At 51.2% G+C, this 20,980-nt stretch overlaps 1 long non-coding RNA gene across 1 annotated transcript; it reads left to right on the top strand.

The window, feature by feature from the left end:
• Window positions 1-7,832: 7,832 nt before the first annotated feature.
• On the top strand, window positions 7,833-13,118 carry LOC113188535 (uncharacterized). Its single transcript, XR_013344290.1, has 3 exons — window positions 7,833-8,079; window positions 10,018-10,391; window positions 11,753-13,118. It is a non-coding gene; the product is annotated as an uncharacterized LOC113188535 (long non-coding RNA).
• The last annotated feature ends 7,862 nt before the right edge of the window (window positions 13,119-20,980 follow it).

Raw genomic sequence — 20,980 nt, forward strand, 5'->3', positions numbered from 1 at the left:
AGTGGAATCCTTCACTCTTGGTGCTGGGCAGACTGTCTGGGTTGGAACCCAGCACCACGGCCATCTCCACCATCACCTTTGAACTTGCCCTCTTCCCCACACCGGACGCCAAGATGTCTGAGTGGTTGAACCAAACTAGGCGCTCTCCAGCAGACGGTGGGAATTCCTGTTGCTCTGAATCCTAACCAAGTGCGGCAATGCCACATTCTACCAGATTTTAACCATGGAACTAGGTATGGTATGTGTCTCATGGTGCTAAGATACACGTCCTTGTCCCCCAGTGAGGTCGAACAACTTCTTATCTCATGACGGGCCATCCAGATTGGTGACCGACCTTCTCAAACATCTTGCGGTAGCACTTTGCCAGCTCTATTGTCATGTGACGAATAGAGGAGAATTGCTCTTCTGGGCTCTCCATTATATCCCTTTGGTCTATTTTTAGTCTAACCTTGTGCTCACACCAATTTTCTTAGCACAGTTTTATGATAAATTTTTACACCAGCCAGTCATCTTGCTGGATTTCTTTCTTCTTCTTCGGGATCGCCTTGGCTATTCTCTGCCCTTTGAATTGCTATCTAAATTACAAATTCACTTTTTAAAATGTTTATGAGGTTTTCTGAAGTATTCACCTTTGCCATAATATCTTTGAAAGATCATATCAACACCTGTGATAATATCTCTATCACATGTAGGTCTGTTTCTTTCTTCTGTGCACACAGCTGTGAGGCATTCGATATCTGCCTGAAGAAATCTCCCAGATGAGAATCTCCTTTAGTGAGCCCTTAGTGGGAACAAATTCTTTTCAGTTTTTGTTTGCCTGAAAATGTCTTTTACTTGCAAAATCGTATATCACTCGGGTATATCATTCTAGGTTAGACATCAATTTCTTTTGGACCTTTAAAGGGAACATTCCATTGTTTCTCAGCAGCAATAATTTCTGTTGAAAAATAATAGGTCTCAGGCTGGCTGGCTTTCCTTCTTCCCATTTATTTTTTCTTTTTAAAGTATACCTTTGAAGTTAATATATCTTGTTTCTCTGCTTTTGAGAGTTTTCTATAGCTTTTGGAGGTTTTATTATGGTTTGTCCATACACGGCATTTTTTTGTATTTATCCTGTTGGGGGCTGACTTCATTGACTTTCTGTTGCTATGATAACACTTGATGCTGGTACTTTATAAAGAAAAGTGTTATTAGGCTTACAGTCCTGGGTGTTCTAGAGTTTGACACTGGCATCTGCTTGACTTTGGTGAGAGACCGTGGTTGGTATCCCAATAGTTGGAGCAGGTATGAGATTGGCAAGATGTGCCTGTGGACAAAGAAATCAGGAGAGAAACCAGGAAGCTTGCAAGAAAGAGCACATTCTTAGAAAAACTAATACAGTCCATAAGATGTGTATTAATTTCTTCTGAGGTTGCTGCCTCCAAGGCCTAGTTATCTTGCACTGGAACTCACTTTTTACAGGTTCCACCCACTCAACACCACTGCCCTGGGGTCCAAGATCCCAGCACATGAACTTCTCACATGTCCCACCCACTTCTTTATGGAAGGTTCAGCCTATTTCTTTGTGCCTCAGTCTGTATGTTGTTTTACAAAGCTATCTTCCAGAGGACTAATTTTCTCTTTTGCTATGTCTAATCTACTGCTATGTCTAATCTCGTCTATTTAATGTTAGTCGTTGAGATGATTTGTTTGTTCTACTATTTTTATTTGGTCGTTTTCATGGATTCCAATTCTCTGTCTTGTCATTTAGTCTCTTCCACATCATCATCACAGCTCGTTTTAGGTCATTGCCTTAATATCTATATCACATGTAGGTCTGTTCCTTTCTTCTGTGTTACATGTGCTCCTTGGCATTAGGTCCCTTGTTCCTGTCTTGGGGCATGCATGACAATCTTTTGTATTGAATGCCATATATTTGGTATGAAAATTGTAAGGTTCTGGATGATGCTATATTCTCCCACCTATAATGATTCTGGTTATAAGGTAGAAATTCCCTCATCCAGTTGGAGGGGTTGAATGGGCCTGTCTATTTTTGGTACATACCTACCCAGTCTTGGGGCATAACTCTTTAGAGCTGTCAAACACACCCATGAGCCTTCAGTCCACTTTTTGGCTCTTCCTAAAGTCCAATTTTGTTTTTCTAGCACCATGAAAATTCTAAAAACTCTACTTACATATATGTTTTTCTCTGAGTTGTCATTTCCCTTCCTTCCCTCCCTCCCTCCCTCCCTCCCTCCCTCCCTCCCTCCCTCCCTCTCTCTCTCTCTCTCTCTCTCTCTCTCTCTCTCTCCCTTCCTCCCCCTTTCTCTCCCTCTACCCCTTTCTCTCCCTCTCTCTCTTGGTTTTGGCTTCAACAAATTTTGTGGAGAGAAAAAGATTGAAAGAATTCTCAGAGAAGCAGAGAAAAAAGTGGAAACCCTTTAGAAAACATTGTTATAAAGTGCTCCCAGATCGTGTGGTTAACCATGTCAAATACTTTGGAGAGCTAAATGGGGTGAGGGCTGGAAAGGACCCACAGCATCTGACACTTGGAGCAAACTGGCAGAGAAAGTGTATATTTTGGTTTGCCGCAGACCGTCCTGAGCAGTATCTGCTGTCCTGCTGTATTTACAATGTCACTTCCAAAGTGTCTTGTCTTCAGCAATAAATTATATGGCATGAGTTCCAGTTATCCATTGCTGCCAAACAACTGGCTTTATAATAGCAGAGCAAGACAGCCACCACTTTAGTATACTCAAAGACCCTGTGTTTGGGTGTGTAGACAAGGGCCAGCAGGGACAGCCTGTCTGTGTCATGGACACGGAGCACCTTTTAGGAAAACTGGAACGGCTGGGCCTGGAACCTCAGAGCTTGGGCTTGGCTGAGACCATTAACCAGAGCACTGACCCATGGCCCTCGGTGGCCAAGGCTTTTCCACAGCAGGGAAGTCTCAGGGTGGTCAGGATTCTTACCAGGTGGAGGCTCAATTCAGCTTTTTTTGTTGCTGTGACCAAATGACCTAGAAAGAACAATGAGAAGAGGAAAAGTGTATTTTGGCCCACAGTTTCAAATGCTCCACCCATGGTGGGTCAATGTCATAGCTCTGGGCCTTGAGTGACACAAGGACAACATGGCGGAAGGACCTGGCAGAGGACAGCAGCTCGGGACATGGCAACCAGGAAGTGGAGCGAGAGCTCTGCTCACCGGGGACAAAAGTGAACTCTGCATGCACAACTTAGTGACCCACCTCCTCCAGCCTCTCCCCACCTGCCCACAGCTAACCTTAGTTAATCCATATCAGTGGACTAATGCCCTCAGGTCAAGGTAACGTAACCACTTCACCTCTGAGCTTTCTTGCAGCATCTCCCACATGAGACTTTGGGGGACACAGTGGCTCTGGGCTTCAGGAGTGAATATTTTGCTAAAAAGGAGACACCTTCGTGGCCTGTCTTAACCTAACCTTGGAAGTTCCATGGAGCCAACTTGGCTTCTGCCGTAATCCACTGCAGGGATTGGTACATGTTCTATTAAGAGCAGGTGGGACAGGTTCAAAGAGACCAGAGACAGAGCTCAAGGCTATGAGGTAGATTCTTCCATACCCCATCAACACACACCCCTTAACCGTTCAACAGAACAAGATCACTGGCCCGATTCCACCCCAAACCATTGTTTGGCCAAAGTTTCAAGGAGAGGTGACTGACCACCTATTGCTGGCCTAGGAATTTCCAACCATGTTTTAAAGCCACCAAAGTAGCCTGTTGCAGTAGTCATTTTTCTAGGTGCAGTTTTAGTAGAATAATGTCAATACAGGAACAGTGAAGGAGGGTGAGAACATGGGAACTTCCAAAGATTCCATCGAGAAGGATGGAAGCCAGGCATGGTGGCACACACCTGTAATCCCAGTCTCTAAATAAAGTACAAAATAGGGCTGGGGATGTGGCTCAGTGGTCGGGAACCCCTGAGTTCAATCCCGGTAACCCTCCAAAAAAAGGAAGGATGGAGAGTACATTTGAAGGTTCATAAAGATCCCAGGGAGGTATTCTTCTTTTATCTTCTTCTCTTTCTCCGCCTTTATTTCTCCCTCTTCTCATTACGACTGGGAAAGGCACACAGACGAGATTCACGAGGAAAAGAAGTTGAAGGTCAGTTGATGGCTGAGACCTCAGAGCCAGGAGTGTTGAGGTCTGAGCCCTGGAGGGGCTGCACAGGTAACGAGGAAGAGTGAGTCAGCCACGGCAAGAACGGGTTTTCCACTTCTGCAGATCCACGTGCTCGTATTCTGCATCCCCTCCAACCTCCAACCTCCTACCAAATAAAAGAAATTCTGTAAATACCATGATACGGTGCTAGATCCCCGATGGAGCACAGCTTTGCCTCCATGAGTTATAAGAATCGAGGGGAACGTGGCCAACACGAGGAGTCAGAGATGGGCGCTGTCCCAAGGGGACAGAGGGCTACTCAGACTCCGTGGATTGTTGTAATTCTCTCAGTTTTAGGAGAACTTCTCGTTTTTCCAAATAATAAAAAATTCTATGGGTTGGATTTATGTGATAATTTCTTTTCCTTTTTTTAAATTTTTAATCTTTTACTTGACACATAAAATATTGATGAAATATTATTGGGGGGCGGTGACCAGGGATTGAACTCAGGGGCACTTGATCACTGAGCCATGTCCCCAGCCCTATGTTGTATTTTATTTAGAGTCAGGGTCTCATTTAGTTGCTTAGAGCCTCACTGTTGCCGAGGCTGACTTTGAACTGACGATCCTCCTGCCTCAGCCTCCCGAGCTGCTGGGATTATAGGTGGGCGCCACCACATCCAGCTTGATGAAACATTTTAAGGTATTTTTTCTATATTCCTTTAAACCTGCAGACCTTGGGTCTGGGGTCCACGCAGTATGAACTAAGGAAAGACTTTAGATTTTCCTGGAAGAAGCAGGTTTCATCACGGATCTGATTGGGCTCCCCGGGAAGCAGGCCCTAAGAGCAGCGTTAAGAGGTTTACAGGAAGCACCCTTGGGATCCACATGGAAGGAAAGGACAGCGAAGAATCAACACTGAGACCCCAAGCTGTGCAGTTGTGACAGGGGCCACAGCCGAGCCTCTGAGGAATGTTCAAGGTGACCTTCGTGGGCCATGCCAAGGTGGTGTGAGAGGACCCACAGTCTGTGGTTGTGGGCAGGCCCAGGAGGGGCAGGGGCCTGGGGTGAGGGGGCTCCCTGCTGACTAGGCAGTCCTTCAAGGGCCATCTTTGGATCTTGAGTGTCCTGAATGAACCGTATTTTGAGGCTTGGTCTGCAGGGTGGCAGTGGAGACTTCGGGAGGTGGGCTGGGCTGGAAGGACCTTAGGTCACTGCCAGTGTGCTCTGAGAGGGACTGGAGGCCTGGCCCCTTCCTCTTTCCCTTTTGCTCTTGGCCAGGAGGTGACCGTTCTTCTGCACCACAGGCTCCCCTTGCCATCTGGGCCTCCACCAGAACCTGAGAGCAATGGGTCCATCCCACCATGGATGGGAACCACCAGGCTGGCACCTCCTCTCTCTCTAGAAGCTGCATGTGTCAGGTGTCTGTGACAGGGACAGAAAGCTGGCTGCAGGTGGTCTCTCTGCGGCACTGCCAGCAACAGGGGTGCCAGGTCCTTTGTTTCTGGATGATGATATCCTCCCCAGATCAAGAGCTCGGAGGGGACCTGGAAAGAGGAGGGTCCCCTTCCTCCTGGAGTCTTTTGGACCCTCCTTTTGGGAGAGTGTTGTGTTTGGTCAGAAACACGGGTTACTGGGTGGGATCCGTACCTCTCTTTCTAGCCCCATGGAAACGAAAGCACGCCCTGTCCCAAGCAGTGACTTCCCACTGTCCACGGAGACCAGAGGTGGGTTTGACACGGCCGCTCCAGAATGTCACACACGTAGAGCCTGCGTGACCCCCTCCACCAGCCCACTGGTCTTACAGATGAGGACACCGGGGCTCTGGGGCCTCTGCCGCAGGGGGTCCCTGTCCCCATTCCCAGCCACCATCTCAGCCCTGCAATCCAGACACCCAGATCATGGCCACGGAGACCTACACAGGTACAGAGGGATCAGGCATCCCCCCATGAACATGAACCAATTAAAGAATCACGTTGGCGTCATCGACGGGCCGTGTCAAGGCCAAAATGAGAGATTCCACCTGCAGGGCCCCACTGGTCAGTGTGCTGTGTCGTGGCACTGAGAGCCCTTCAGGATGGCGCTCGAGGAACCCCAGGTGGAGAGGAGGTGGACAGGCACCCGACTCCCTGAACGGCTCTGTCTGCGCGCCAGCTAGAGCCCATTGCCAGCCCCGCCACCCCTGCCACCCCTCCCGTCCCCCAGCAGGCAACACTGACAGATCTAAATATGAAGAAGAAAAATGTCTCCGGCAGGCTGTTATTTTGCTGCCTGAATTGTGTCAGGGAAGTGTAAATATAATCACATTTTATCCGCCAATCTGAAATGGATTTCCAAGGAAGGGATCACAATGTTAGAGAAATCTCCCCGTCGTAGCATGCCTTGATTGAAAATAACTCCCTTGTTACCATCCGTAATGTGTTCGAGGGAGAAAAAAGCAGTGCGGTTCATGACAGAATTACTAGGCAATTCAATCAAACCCAGGCCTCGCTCTTCAGGGTAGAAGGGAGGCAGGTAAGTCCGAGACCTGCCTCGCGAGTGTGCGGTGCTTCTGAAATCTTCATTTCGACATGCGCCATCTCCAGAGGTTACGCTGGAAATGAGAGCAGAAACAATGGTCTCTTCGAACTCGGCTCTTCATCAGTTGGCTCCACCACTCCCACGACCCATTAGGGAGCTCCTCAGGCAGCCCTCACCTTCCCCGAGTCCTAAACACACTGCATTCATGATCCTAATGTTACCTTCGTCTTAATTTTCTGCTAAAGAACACACTTACACAACTGCCAATCAGCTGTCTTTCCACATTTAATAGGATGAATCCAGGTAATCCTACCCCCCAGGGACACCTGATATTTAATCAGAGGGGAGCTGCGCACATGTGTGTGTGAGTCAGTTCTGTTGCTGTAACAAAATACCTGAGGTCATCAACTTATTAAGAGAAAAGTTTTGCTTTGGCTCACAGTTTTAGCAGTTTCTGTCCCTCGTCACTTGGCCCTTTGGCCTTGGGCCTGTGGAAATGCATTGTGGCATGGGTGTGTGACAGAGGAGGCCCATCCACCTCTGGGTGGCTGGGAAGCAGAGAGACAAGTAGAGGCTGAGGTCACAAGATTCCCTTCAAGGACTCAACATCCTTTAACTGGGCCCTGCCTCTCAAGGCCCCACCCCCTCTCAACAGCACATGGTCGGGGACCAAGCCTTTCTCACAGGGGCCTCTGAGGAAGCTTCCAGATCCCAGCTGTCACAGCACATGTAGGAAAGACATCTTCGGTGGCCATTCAACTTATACCAGGGCTTAATGTCAGCCACGAGCACATCACAGCCCCCAGTGTGGAGATCGCAGACAGACAGCTGAGCCCCCGAGAGGAAGCACCCCTTTCAGGAGAAGAGATGCCGGAGGACCCTCCGGTTGTCCCTCCGGCAGCCAGCTCTGGGGCTCACTGTTGTCACAGCACATGTGACGTTGCTGGCATTCAGAGCAGAGCCTGCCAACAATGTGACTTGACATTTTAAGCCTGTCTCCTCTTCCTTTTGCTCTTTTCACCGAGCAATGGCCACATGACGTCCCCTCTGAGTCCTCAAGGCAGGAATGCAGCCCGGACACCCCCCACCCCCCCTGCTCTCAAAGAGAAGCCGCACCAGAGACACCACGCGCTGCTTCCATCTCGGATAAAATTACTCATCTAAATTTAGAACTAGGCCAGGCTTTGAGGCTCGCCCTTCGTTCGAGGTCTAACGCATGAAAAGACCTTGTTCTGGGCGATTTTTCAGGCTGCCTTGGAAGGGGGCATTTAACCCGATTTGATCTCCACCGAATGCATCGGGCCGATTCTCTGCCGCGGGGGAACCACGCCGCCCGCCCTGCGGTTTCCAGGCACTTTGAGAAAGATTCCTTTTGATGTCCCTGGGAGCTCTGTTTCCAGAGCGGCCACAGCCCGGGAACTGCACAGGGACTGGAGAACCAGGTCTGTGTCAGAACGCTTGTCCCCTGGCTCTCGGGCAGGACACCCGCGGGGCCAGGGCGGCAGCCAGGGCTAGGCTTGGGCCATTCGGGGTGGGGGGTGAGGGTGCGTTTTGCTCACCATGACAGGGTGACAGTCAGCGTTTGCAGGCTACATATTTTAAGGCAAAATCCCTCCCAGCAGGGAACCATTAGTAAAATCGTCATTTGAGGTCAGGCTGATTTTTTCTTAATCATCTCAGCTGCTACTATAATTTTTATATATATATATAGCATCAGGGATCCAACCCAGGGGCTCTCTACCATTGAGCTACATCCTCAGCTTTTCCATTATTATTTTTTAAATTCTGAGGTAGGGTCTAGCCATGTTGCCTAGGGCTGGCCTCATGTTTGCAAACCCCCTCAGCCACCCCACTCATTGGGCCACACGTCCTCGTCATCCAGAAAGCCATTAACAGCGGATCCCTAAGGAGGAGGTTGTAGGACTCCCAAGAGCAGCAGGAGAGGACACTGTCCCGCCCCTAGACTTGGGGCTGGAAGGCGCTTGGGTCACATCTGTCACATTCCAACCAGAAATGTTCTCCCTGCGTCCCGGGGCGGGGAGCCAGACTGGGCTCCCTGGTGTCACAGGGAGTGACCGAGAACCAGGCACTTAAACACAGACAATGCCACACGTGGGAACGGACCAGCTGGCTCGTGTTGAGTGACGGAGGTCCACTGGTCCTCCTCGGACCCCACCCCAATCAGGGTCCTCATTCCCCCCCGCACACTTGCTGCACCCTGGAAATACGTCAGGCCAACCCTCCCCGGCTGGTCCTCCCCTTGAAGGACGGTCTGAAGCTCTTTCCTCTTCAGTGGTGATGGGGACACAGTCCTCCTCCCGGGGCCACATGGGTTCACCTTCCCTGGAGGCCTTCACAGGATGACCTGTGGGAGACCAGCACTAACCCTTCCGGGTGTGGGAAGGAGGTGACAGGCCCCTCCTTGAGTGAGCTGGGGACCCCAGGTCGCCTTGTCCGCCTGACTCTACGCTTCAGTCACTTACCTCCTGGGGAGTTTAGAAAAATGAAGATTTTCTAAAAATAAAATTAAGACTTGAAAGTGGCCGATGCTCTCTGACTTAATTCCTTTGGTTTTGAAAATTTTAAGCAAAAATCATCCTGATTGGTAGGTTCGAGGCCTGTTGCAGCCACTAAGGCCACAAAGACCTCAGTGGCATCCAGCAGGACAGAGTCATCTCACAGTTCTGGAGGTTAAAGCCCAACATGGACTAGGGCCAGGGCATCAGCTGGGGGCTGAGGGCTCTAGGGAGACCCCATTCCCTTGCCCTTCCTGGCTCCCAGGGCTGTCACACTCCCTGGTGGCGACGGGCCCTTGTACCCTCAAAGCCAGCAATGCCACTGCAGTCTCTTCCACGAACCATCCCCTGGACTCTGATTCTTGGGCCGCCCCCTCCCTGGTAGGCCCCCCTTATCTCAGGATCAGCTGCTTGGACCTTAATTCCTTTAGCAACCTTGATTCCCTGGGGTTAGGAAGGGCCATGGGGAGGGGGGCCTTTATTCTGCCCGTGACAGCTGGCTGCTCAAGTTCACCCTCCGAGGTAGGTCATCCGACTCCCCATGGTGCCCACCTCCCCTCTCCAGGGTTTTCTTGTGCGTGAACCTAGGGTGATCTAAATGTCCAATGCTGCCTCTTTCTTCCACTGAGCCCAGTCCATGTTTTTTCCCCTCCAAAGCTGCCCTTTGACTCTAAATGCCAAATGCTCAGGAAGAGGAGTTGACAGTGCCGGTCCAGGACTCTCCATTCACAGATGGATGTCCCCACCCAAGGGGAGGGGGGGAATTTACTCACTGGAGGCTGTTCTGCACCCCACCGTGGGACAAGCCCGGGCACTTATTCACTCAACAAGCTTCTACTGATCTCCTGTTTGATTAATCTCCAGGGGTCAAGTCCAGGTTCTGGGGACGCTGCTCTAGGAGGGGTGGATGGAGTTCTCACCCGCGGAGCTGAAGAATGCCCCTGGCTCAGGGAAGTTGTAGCCACGGTGACGTAGCACAGCCAGCGCCTGGCGTGTGGGGCGATGCCCTTGTCTGACTGCGCCTACGTGAGGTCACATAAAACAGGGCACTTAGGATTAGGTGCACGGTGCTCCGCAATGACGGTAAGCAGCGCTGCTGTGTGTTCTATACGGCTCTCATCCTCGGCCCAGTGTCTCCTGCTGATCAGGGAGAACTTTTGCTGGAAACGGTGCACACCGCCTTCCCCAGTGGCAGCCCCGGGCATCTCGTGCTCCTACATCTCTGGATCCATCAAGAGGCAGGTTGAGTAAAGGGCTCACGGTCCTGGTTTGTGGGAGTGAGCTCTGGTGTTCCTGTAGTGATGGGGTCACCTGATGATGCCTCTCTGAATGTGCCCCTGTTGCTGAATGATGCATGACTGTGCACATAGACGTGTGATTGGGTGATCAGTTTGCATGAGCATATTATGGAAGCCAAGGGGGAGAGAGTGGTGGAGATGTGCTGTCCATGACCCTGAGGAGGCCACCCTGTCACCACAGCTCAGTGAGCTTCACAGGGGCAGGTGGTGGAAAGCTTGGTGTGATGGCAGCAACTACGTAGTCTAGTGTCATACAAGCTTTACAGGTAAAAAAATCCCTCCACACAGGGCTTCTCCAGCCCCCAGACACATTATAATGGTCCAGAGCAGGACCACAATCATCTCATGTGCTGGCACGCCTAGCAAGCCCAGGAGGGCCCCGTCTCTCTGGTCTTGCTAAAACTGAAGGCACACTTATGTGCAGGGATGGAGACATGCAAATAAAGGGGCTCTGGACTTTAAATGACTCTGTGTTCCTCCTCTCTGTTTCCAATTCCAAACTTCCTAAAGTTCTTCAAAACCTCTGAGGACCCAATTTGAAGAATTCCGCAGCCATTCAGTAGATAGAAGGAGGAAACGGTCATTATGAGAGAGCAGAGAGAGTCTAGGCCAGTCCAAGGGGAGAAGCCAGGCTATGGGCCATCGCCTGGACTTGTCCCTGGGGAGGAAAAACGATGAGCAGCCGCAGCTGCTGGGGAGTGGGTAAAGAACAAGCAGATTTCTCTGTTGACCCCCATCAGCCTCCTGCTGCAGGGGCTCTGCAGGCCGGGCAGGATGGGTAGCAGCACTGTTCTGATTCTCCACTCCTTTCCCACCACAACCTCAGCAATGGTATTTCCAGCCCCTCCACCCTCCTCTAGGGGTCACTGTTCTTCCTGCCCATTACTATGAGGCCTGGCTCCTGGGCTTGGACCATGTGCCTTCAGCAGATATGTATACAAAAGCTTCACAGGGTGCGGTTGAATCTTGCCTCTTGCATTTCCACCACGGCTATTACAACATGGCCAGGACAGCCTGCTGCTGGGGCAGCCAGGACGAGAGCCAGAGGGAGCAGGGAGAGCCCACCCGGGACTCAGGGCCACGGTCAACCAGGTTCAGGAAAGCAAAAGTCCACAGATGACTGCAAGCTGCTGGGCTTCGGGGTGGTTTCTTACACAGCACTGCGGTTGGAACAAGCTGACTGATACAGAGGGGAAATGGAAATTCCCGTGGCACAGATCCTGGTAGCCGACAGGAACAGTCAACTAAGAACTCTGACATTAGCAAAGTTAGAAAAAGATTTTTTTCTTCTTTTTTTTTAGAAGCAGCATCTGATCATGTGGCGGAGTCACTTGTGAAACAAGCTGAAGGAGACTTATTAACCAGAAAACCCCGGAGCCGACTTCCTCGGTGACTCCTCAGATCCAGGGTCGTGTTTCTTTCACAGCCAGCAGCTCTGCTCTGCATTTGACCCCGGCTGGACTGAGTTATTCTGGATCTGTTCTCGTGACTCTGGGGCTTAAAATAGTCTCTGCTGAGCCATCTGCCTGGGGACCCATCTCACTCCTGAGAGGTGTAGCAGCTGGGGCAGAGCTGAGCGTGGCTCCTGTTAAGAAAGTGAACAATCTCTGGGCTTCGCTCCATCCTGTGAGTGCGCCCAGGGGAGAAAATAAAACAGAGGGCATTTGGCTGCCAGAGAAGAGTAAGAGCTTAAGGAGAGAACCCGGGAGAGGCCAGGGAGAGGGAACAGGGGAGTCGGGCAGCTGACGGAGACTGGAAGGCAGCCAGGTTGAGCCAAGTTCAAGCGAGGATCTGCCAGTGGAGGCGGTGGGGGAAAAGAGGCTCCGGAACAGCCCAGCAGCCCCGCAGCAGGAAAGGGCGTGGAGTCCCGGGGCTCAGAGGCCCTGAGATGAGGACTCCCCGACTGACCACGGAGGCTGTCACTCTGTGGCCGTCTCTGACCTGGAGTGACTCATCCTGGGCTTTCTCACCCTTGAAGGAGGTTCACCACAGCTCTCTCGGGTCGCAAGGGAGGACCCGAGGGCACAGGAAAGAACTAGATCCTCTGTACAGAAGAAGTGAGATGCCCTCCTCCGCACGTTGGCCCGGGTGGTGACTGTGACCTTTGGTTCTGCTCCCTGGTGCGGGGTTCAGGGCAAGTGCACCCAGACACATCTGGAGTGACTCAAATCAGTAAGTGCCTCCTAACCATGTGTCAAGAGTATCATCCAAAAGCCTGGCCAAGCCGGAACAGCTGTTGTCTTCTTCTAGAAAGTTCCAGAGGTGACCTTCTAGTAAAGACACTCAAGTTGGAACAACAAGACCAACTGCAGCCCCCGGCAGGACTGCAGCCCAGGGGAGAGGTCACTCGCCGGTGCATAACCCAAGGCAGGCTCGTCCCAGTGGAGGGGGCGCAGGCTCGGGGAAGGTGCCTGCCTTCCATCTCTGCCTCCTGAGGCTTCCAAAGGCTTCTGTCTACAGGGGCTAAAAGTCGGACCTAAATTTCCCCCACCACCTCCACAGGCTTTGGAATGTTACTCAATCTCTCCTCTAGGCTACACTGTCTCATCTGCAAAATGGGTGATAGAGCTCCTTACTTAACGGGACCTTTACAGCAGGGGTCAGCAAGTACCAGCCTGAGGGCAAACTCACCCTTCTGCCTATTATCCTAAATAAAGTTTTATTGGAACCCAGCCAGGAGCACTCATTTACATATTGTCTACGGCTATTTTTAAGGCTGCAAATGGCAGTGTTGGGTCGCTGCGGCGGAGACCATATGGTCTGCAGAGCCTAAAATAGTCCCTCTCTGGCCCTTTACAGAAGCCGTTTGCTGGCTCCTGGTTTGAGGATTAAATAAGATAACAAAAATAAAACTTTCTATTATGGAGTCTGGAATACGGTGGGCAGTCAGGAGATGTTGGTTTTGGGGGGGGGGTTAAATATACCCATCTGCTTTCAAGGTTGTGAGGAAAGGTGTGTTGACATAAGCAAACCAGAGACTGCACAGGTGACAAAAGCTCAGCAGAGATCCTCCAGGTTCTGGGAGCCCATGGAGACCCTGGCCAAGCTGATTCAGCCCAGTGTCCACCAAGGGGGACGTGGGAGAGCTCCCTCCACAGAGCGGGTTCCAGAACTGCACACAGGATGCACCCTCTGCATTGGAGAGGCCGCCTGGGGGTGGGTGCTCCAGGTCCCCAAGTAGCTGCTGGTTCCACGGGAAGGTTCCCGCCCCCTGCTCTCGTGAGCTGAGGACTGACTGTCCATCCATACAACATACAACTCACATACAACAACATTGCTCATTAGGTCCACGACGGTTTCTCCTTTAACATCCCATTATTAAGCTGCACTTTACCCACTCAGTGGCTCGCTCGACGAACCTTTAGCTGGAATGAGAGAATGAGAAGCAGAGCATTTAAGTCGGCTGGTTTCCAGGCAGAAGAAGTGAAATAGTAGAGACCCAACTTCCAAAACTATTTCTTTGGTTTTCGTGTTTATAAACACAGCGCCACACGCCATCTGACATGGGGTGGATGTGAGGTCTCCTCAAGGCAACTGGACTCGATACCACTGATACTTTCTGGATTTGCCCTAAGCTGGGGACTGACTGTCCATCCACTTGGAATCGACAGAATCCTATTAGAGAATTTTGGTTGAAGCCTGGTGCAGGGGCACAGGCCTGTAATCTCAGCAGTTTGGGAGGCTGAGGCAGGAAGATCTCAGGTTCAAAGCCAGTCTCAGTAACTTAGTGAGGCTCCAAGCAACTTAGTGAAAACCTGTCCTAAAATAAAAAAGGACTAAGTATGTGGCTCAGTGGTTAAGCACCCCTGGGTTTAGTCCCTGATAACCAAAAAAAAACCACAATGGTTTTGGTTGACTTTGTGAGCTAGTAATTCTTAGTAGTGAAATCCCAGGGCTCTTGTTTTTTTATTTGAACATCAAAACAGACCTTAAGGGACCAATTATAGAAGAAGACCTGCAAAGCACCAAACCCGCCCCTGAGGTTTGGTCCACGTAGCTCCATGTCATCCTCAGAGTACGTCTACAAACATTCAGAAGTGGCCCTGCTGAAATCAGCCCCGTCCCCCAAGGTGCCCAAGTCACGGAGCTTGTGTCCATCAAAATTTGAACCAAATTCAGTGAATTCCAATCCCAGCGTCCTTTCAATGTCCCAAAGCCACTTTACCTAAGAAGATATCCACAGAACTGCCCAGAACCCAGCAAGCACGATTTGAAACCTGGACCTCAGTCGTGGAGTGGGGGTTCCTGGAAGCAGCGCAAAGCTCTGGGGTCAGTGCCATGCCTGATGGACCCGGCTACCTGCAATCTGAAGGCCAGAAGTGAGTCTGGGCATCCCACTGCCCCAGGCCTACGTGAACCCAACATTATTACTGTTTTCGATCAATACCATTAACCTGTTTTAAAACTTACATCGAATCACCCCCAGATGAGGCTGTAGGTTGACGGTGTTGTGAGAGTTAACTCTGTTGTTGCTGCTGTTTTTGGAATTGAGGATTGAACCCAGGGGCGCGCAACCACTGAGCCACATCCCAACTCTTTTTATTTTTTAAGACAGGGGCTTGCTAAGTTCCTTAGGGTCTTGCTAAGCTGCCCAGGCTGGCTTTGAACTTGCAATCCTCCTGCCTCGGCCTCCCAAGTTCCTGGGATTATAGGTGTGCAGCACTGCGCCTGGAGAGGGTGAACACTTTAGAGGAGAATAAGATGACCCCTTATAATTGAAACAAGCTAACAAACCATCAAACAAGCAAACCACCAGTCCTGCATCACTGAACTGGCATACATTCTGAGAAATGTGCCACTAGTGGATGTCTGCGTTGTGTGGACACGAGAGAGTGCACAGGTGAAACCTAGGGGTCACTGCCCTCCATAGAGCTGGCCGGCAAGGTATGGCCTACTGCTCCCGGCTGCAAACCTGCACAGACACCACAGGCCTGGTCACAGGAGGGCAAGGGCGTCTCCAGGCAACGGGAGTCTTTCCAAGCTCCGTTATAAGGTTACGGGACCACCTTCCCACACGTGGTTCACGGTTGACCAAATGTCATTCCACGGCGCGGGACTGTGTTTAGCGGAGGCTCTTGAAGTCAATCTCCCCTCTAGGTGTGTTTTCCACTCCACTAGATTTAATAGTGTTTATGTATTTCAGCCTGGTTTTCCAGCCGAACCTACAGCACATTGTTAATAGTCCTGCAATGACAGGTGGCCATGTTTAACCTTTTTCTGGGTAGAGTCCGCCAAAGTAAACTCCACCCAAACCCTGCCTGCATCTGGTGACTGACTTCTGTGCTTTTTGTAAGACTCCTGGGGTGGGCATCTCTCCGAGGGCCTGCATGTGAGGACTCCAAGTTTTTGTCACAGCAGGTGATCTGCATCTGGGGACCAGTGCCCTAAATTCATTTCAGGAGTTTCCTCATTCCAACCCCTGCTGATTCTGTCCCTCCAGGGTGCCAGGGTCCTTCTCCACCTTTTCCAAGTTCTACTCCAAGTGTCAGCCAAGTCCCTCCCTTGGTCTTCCTGTTTTAGAATCTGGAACTCATAACAGGTGATTTAGGAAGCACATACCAGATTCTGTGCCTCCTCCCTCCAGCCCCTGTGGTGACCTGTAGAGCAAGTGGCTCGCGGTCACATGGCGACCTTACTCTGTGTTCCAATGCCCCTTGAAATGTCCCGTCAAGTGATCCTTTATCCTGGGGGAAGATTGTCATTGCCAGCAAATCCCCTCTGTCTCTTACATCACAGAATATCCCAAAGTTACCTTAAATCACAAACAGATTCAGAAATCAGAATGTCCACATCATAGTATAAAGAGACTCCAAACGTGGCTATAAACCTGCTAAATAAGGAGGGGTGGGCTGGTCAGTTTTCTTAAGCTCCTCTTTCTGCTGCCCCCTCTCTCTACCCCCTCCCACCTCTCCTCCCAGAGCCATGCACTTGCAGCCTCTGGGGGCCTCCAGGTGGAGAGCACCATGGTTTGAATGTGTCTCCCAAAATTCATGTGTAGGAAACTTACCTTCAGTGCAGCGGTGTTGAGAGGTAGGACTTTTAAGAGGTGACCGGGTCTCAAGGGATGTGCCCTCGTGGGAATGGGTTGATGTCCTCACAAGGGACGAGTTGTAAGGAGTGAGTCTGCCCCCCTCCTGTCTCCTGCCTGTGTGTTCTCTTCCATTCTGCCTTCCACCATGGGATGATGAGCAAGAAGGCCCTCCCTAGAGGCTGCCCCTTGAGCTTGCCCCTCCCAGCCTCCAGGACCCGAGGCCCAGTGTGGGTCTGTTCACCGATGGCCCAGTCTGCGGTGTTCTGTTGAAGAAGCACAACTCAGAGGAGATGGAGGGCGCAGGGCAGGTGTTCCCTGGACTCGTTCTCAGGTCTGTCCTGATGTTAGAGTTGATGCTTTCTCCTGTGGCCTGTCTTCAAAGACCATGCCTCTTCCTGGACCCAGTGGATATATCTACTCTGCGATTTCCTAGTCTTCAGTCCCTGGACATCTACCATTGTCCTCTGGCCTCTTCCTGCTGCAGTCTCCTTGTCCTTCTGTGCAGCCTGGTGGACAGAGCACAGCTCCTCTCCCTGCAGCGTAGCCCCCACGGCTCCATGGAAATGATGTAGGACAGAAGAGGCTGAGGAATGTTCAGGAAGCAGGTTTATTGGCTGCAAGATCCAGAGGGGCTATTGCCTAAAAAAGCATTCTCTGGACCTTGAGTCTGGAAATTCTTTGAACTTAATACCCAGTGGGAGGAGGGTTTGAAGGTTTACATGACAAGTCCTGTTTTGTTCCTTTTTTTTTTTTTTTGGATGAGACAGAGGTTTTACAAGCTTTATTTCTGCAAACCTGGCAATTACAAAAAAGAGGAAGCCACACACCCCAATGCCCTCTGCAGAAGTTTGTGCTAATATCCTGTGTAAAACGCTTGGACAAGAAGAGAAATGTATGTGTTACAGATATGGTGGGGGTTGCTCTTAATTATGGGGGGGGGGGTATCTGGTCCTGTGTCTCCAGGCCCTGCAGACCCCAGCCCCCACCACAGGGAGGCACCTTGGGCTGGGGTCTGATTCAGTCCATGCCTGACTTGAACCTTCTCAGACATGAGTTTCCTTGTGTCTCTTGAAAGCAGGGGACACATTTTGAAGCTCCAAGTGGCGCTGTGAACCCCTCCGTGTTTCCCCTCCTCTGGGTGGGGAGGGGACTCAGCCTGGCAGCTGCCCTTCCCAAGGGTGTCTTTGCGAAGTATTCTTCAGCCACCTCCCTTTGGGCACCCTGTGTTCTCATGGTGGTTTTCTTCTCCTTCGGAATATCTGCATCTGCAGATCTGAGTCACCCTCAATATAAAAAGAATGCCATCAGTTGTCACAAAATGGAAACCGAGGCAGGAAATGCTCACTCCAGCGTCCTGCTTCACTCTCCCCTTTCCTGGAAAGGTTTTCATCCTGCTTTGCCTGAAACCTTCTCCAGATTCTGAATCAGAGAAGAAGTCAGAGAAGAAGTCCTGAGCACTCTCCATGCAGCGGGAAAGCCACGGGTCGTCTGCAGGAGGCAGAACCCAGCTCCTGAGAGACCAAGTGCTACTTCATCTCACGTGAGAGTTCAACCCAATCATCAGAACCCCCAGTACCAGGAAAGAGCAGCTGGAAGGCGACCTGAGCTCTCTTATGGTCAAAGTGACTCGGCTATGGGGTCTCAATGACCTCCTCACGACAATCCCAACATCAGCATAAACAAACGCAAGAGGCAGATCATCGCCCCAAAAGCCAACGAGGAAGCGCTCTGTCTTGATGGAGCAGAGATTGCCCAGCAAACTGGGCCAGCAAGTCCTCGTGGACAACCAGCAGTGACATCCTCGGCACTCGGATATAGTCAGTCTGGCGATCTCTGCCACATCCCAGTAACAAAGGCCAGCTTCTTGGTGTTATTGGGACCTGGGTGACCACCTCCTCCTGTGGTTCTGGAGAGAGAGTGCTGGGCTAGAAGTCAACGCACCGGAATTGGACACACGAACGGCAACCTGGTTATGTTTGCTCAGTCCAGGGGAAAGCAGGTCTCCTGCAGACCCCTAACGCCTGGCCTCCTGGGGACCCCAGAAACAAGCAGACCGAAAAGACAAATGTGGGCGAGGCTCTGAGCGAGGTCAGCCAGCCCAACGCAGCTCCTCATCATCTGGCCGAGTTACGTACTGAAGGGTTCCGTTTCCCTTGTAAGGAAATAAGAGCTGTTCACCCCTACTTCCGGGCACTGGTCGGGGGTCACACATGCCCGCCCTGTCCTGTCTCTTTTGATTTTGTCTTGCCTGGGTGATACACTTGGACAATGAACTGTGAGCGCCCAGACCCTTGCCTCCTCTGGATGACAGCTGGTGGCCCGTTTGCGATGCATATACTCACCCCCGCCCCCCACCGTGACCCTGAAGTTGAACAGGGCCAGCTCTGTGGCCTGGGTCATGGGCCATGGAGACGTGAGCTACGCTGCTGGCTGAGCTACTGTTAGGCACATAGTCAGTTGAGAGGGGGAAGAAGACGGTGTTGGCTGCGGCACAGCCCAGCCTGCCTCAGCTGGCTTGGGTAAGAACATTTCCAAGGGTGCAGAGAAGAATGAACGGAAGCAATTAAAGGAAGCAAAGCTGCAAAGCCCTCGCGTGGCGTTTGGTGGGTAGTAGGTGATCGATTCATCCCTCCTTAGGACGCTGCTGTGTCCTAGCTGCTGGCACCTAGTGGAGTCTGCTCTCTCTGCTCCACGGGGGGGGGGGGGGGGATTCCCACTGTGCACATCAGCATTGTGCTGTTGGCAGGCTCTGTTTGCAGAAATGCTAGAGTTAGGGTTATCTGCACAGCTGGGGAGAAGAGACGAAGAAGGTGCCACAATGCATCTTGACTGCCACATCCGTTCCTAAGAGCTAGTACCGCACTGGAGTTGGGTACAAGACTTTAGGCTCATGGGGGAGCACAGTATTCGCAGGATTGTGGGAAATTGTGTCCATCGTGGTTCTGCAGAAGAATATTGGTAGTGGCTGCTACATTCCAGGCTCTGTGAAATGTGTTTCATGCATCGCCTATTTAATAGGACCTTCATGGGAATGCTGGAGATGGGTATTATGGCTTTGCAACTTTTCTTTATTTCTTTCCTTTTTTTTTTTTTTTTTGGTACCGGGGATTGAACTCAGGGCACTTAATCACTGAGCCACATCCCCAGCCCCTCCCCACCTTCTTTGTATTTTATTTAGAGACAGGTTCTCCGTGAATTGCTTAGGGCCTTGCTAAGTTGCTGAGGCTGGCTTTGAACTCACGATCCTCCTGCCTCAGCCTCCTGAGCCACTGGCATTGTGCCATTTCACATAGGAAAAAACCTAGGTTCAGAGACCAACTAACCTAAGGGCACAGAATGGATAAGAGACAGAGTCTGAATTTGAACCCAGATTGAATACAACGATGAAGACATCCAAGACACAGGTATATCCTGTTGTCTCCAAGAGAAATAAGGAGAGGCTTGGGCAAGGAGCCCCAGACCAGTTCCCTAGGAGCCAGCCCTGTTCATCACAGCACTGTGGGGTAAGTACTGCTCATCATAATCTATCATAGGTTTTAAAATAACTAGAAAGTCAAAGTCCCCCCCCCATGTAGAAACGATTCGTGTTCCAGGAGAGGAAAGTGCTTCCTACCCTGATTTCAACGTTACCTTGGCATTGAATTACCACACGGTTCCCTGTAAAGGTGGACAAGTCGTATGTCTCGATTAAAAGAAGAATTATCAAAGAAATAGGAGGAGGCACGTGGTCACTGTGGGGATCCAGGCGAGCTGCAAGGGTGGGGTTGCATTTCCATCCCTGCCTCGTCTGCAGAAAGCTTAGCACATGCGGGGTGCATTTTGGCAGGATGGATTTTTGTTGTTATTGTTGGAACCCTCCCTCGATGGAGCTTGGCAAAACGGTCTGTGCACGGAGAATGATTCTGGATGTTGTGCTGGTCAGCCTTAAGGGGAGAAGTTGGCCCTGGTAAAGCTCCCTGAGGCCATTCGTTCAGGGCCACATCAGGGAAGGGGACTCTTTGGAGTTCTGGGATAATTCATCAAGGTTGTCACCGCTCCCCCACCCCACCTCCACCCACCAGGTGCCTGCAGTGCCCCCGACCCAAGAGCCCAGAGCAGGACAGATGCTGAGAAAGTCTCCCGAAGCCGAGAAATGACTCTGATGCCATTTAGCCTGCGGATGTGACACAGAGCAGGCACTGCCAGGGCCCTGTCTCCTTGAGACCCCAGAGGCGTCTGCACGAGGTGGTTTCATCCTGGGAGAGAGACAGCCGCCAGCTGGGTTCTAGAAATATTATCTTCTCTCCTCGTTTGATTGACAGGAGTGAGGTGACAGGAACAGGGGACTTTCACAGAAAATGATGCTCCTCTCTCCATGCGGCTCTGATGGCCGGGACTCGAGTGCTACATGCACAGTGACTCACTGTGTCCCAAACTGAGCTCATTATCTCTCCTTCCTTGGTCCTCCCTCTCCTGGTTAATAGCATTACCATAAATGGAGCCACCCCAGCTGGGGAGC

The sequence above is a fragment of the Urocitellus parryii genome, chromosome 9 (genome assembly GCF_045843805.1).
Source record: "Urocitellus parryii isolate mUroPar1 chromosome 9, mUroPar1.hap1, whole genome shotgun sequence".
In the NCBI taxonomy this organism is placed as follows: domain Eukaryota; kingdom Metazoa; phylum Chordata; class Mammalia; order Rodentia; family Sciuridae; genus Urocitellus; species Urocitellus parryii.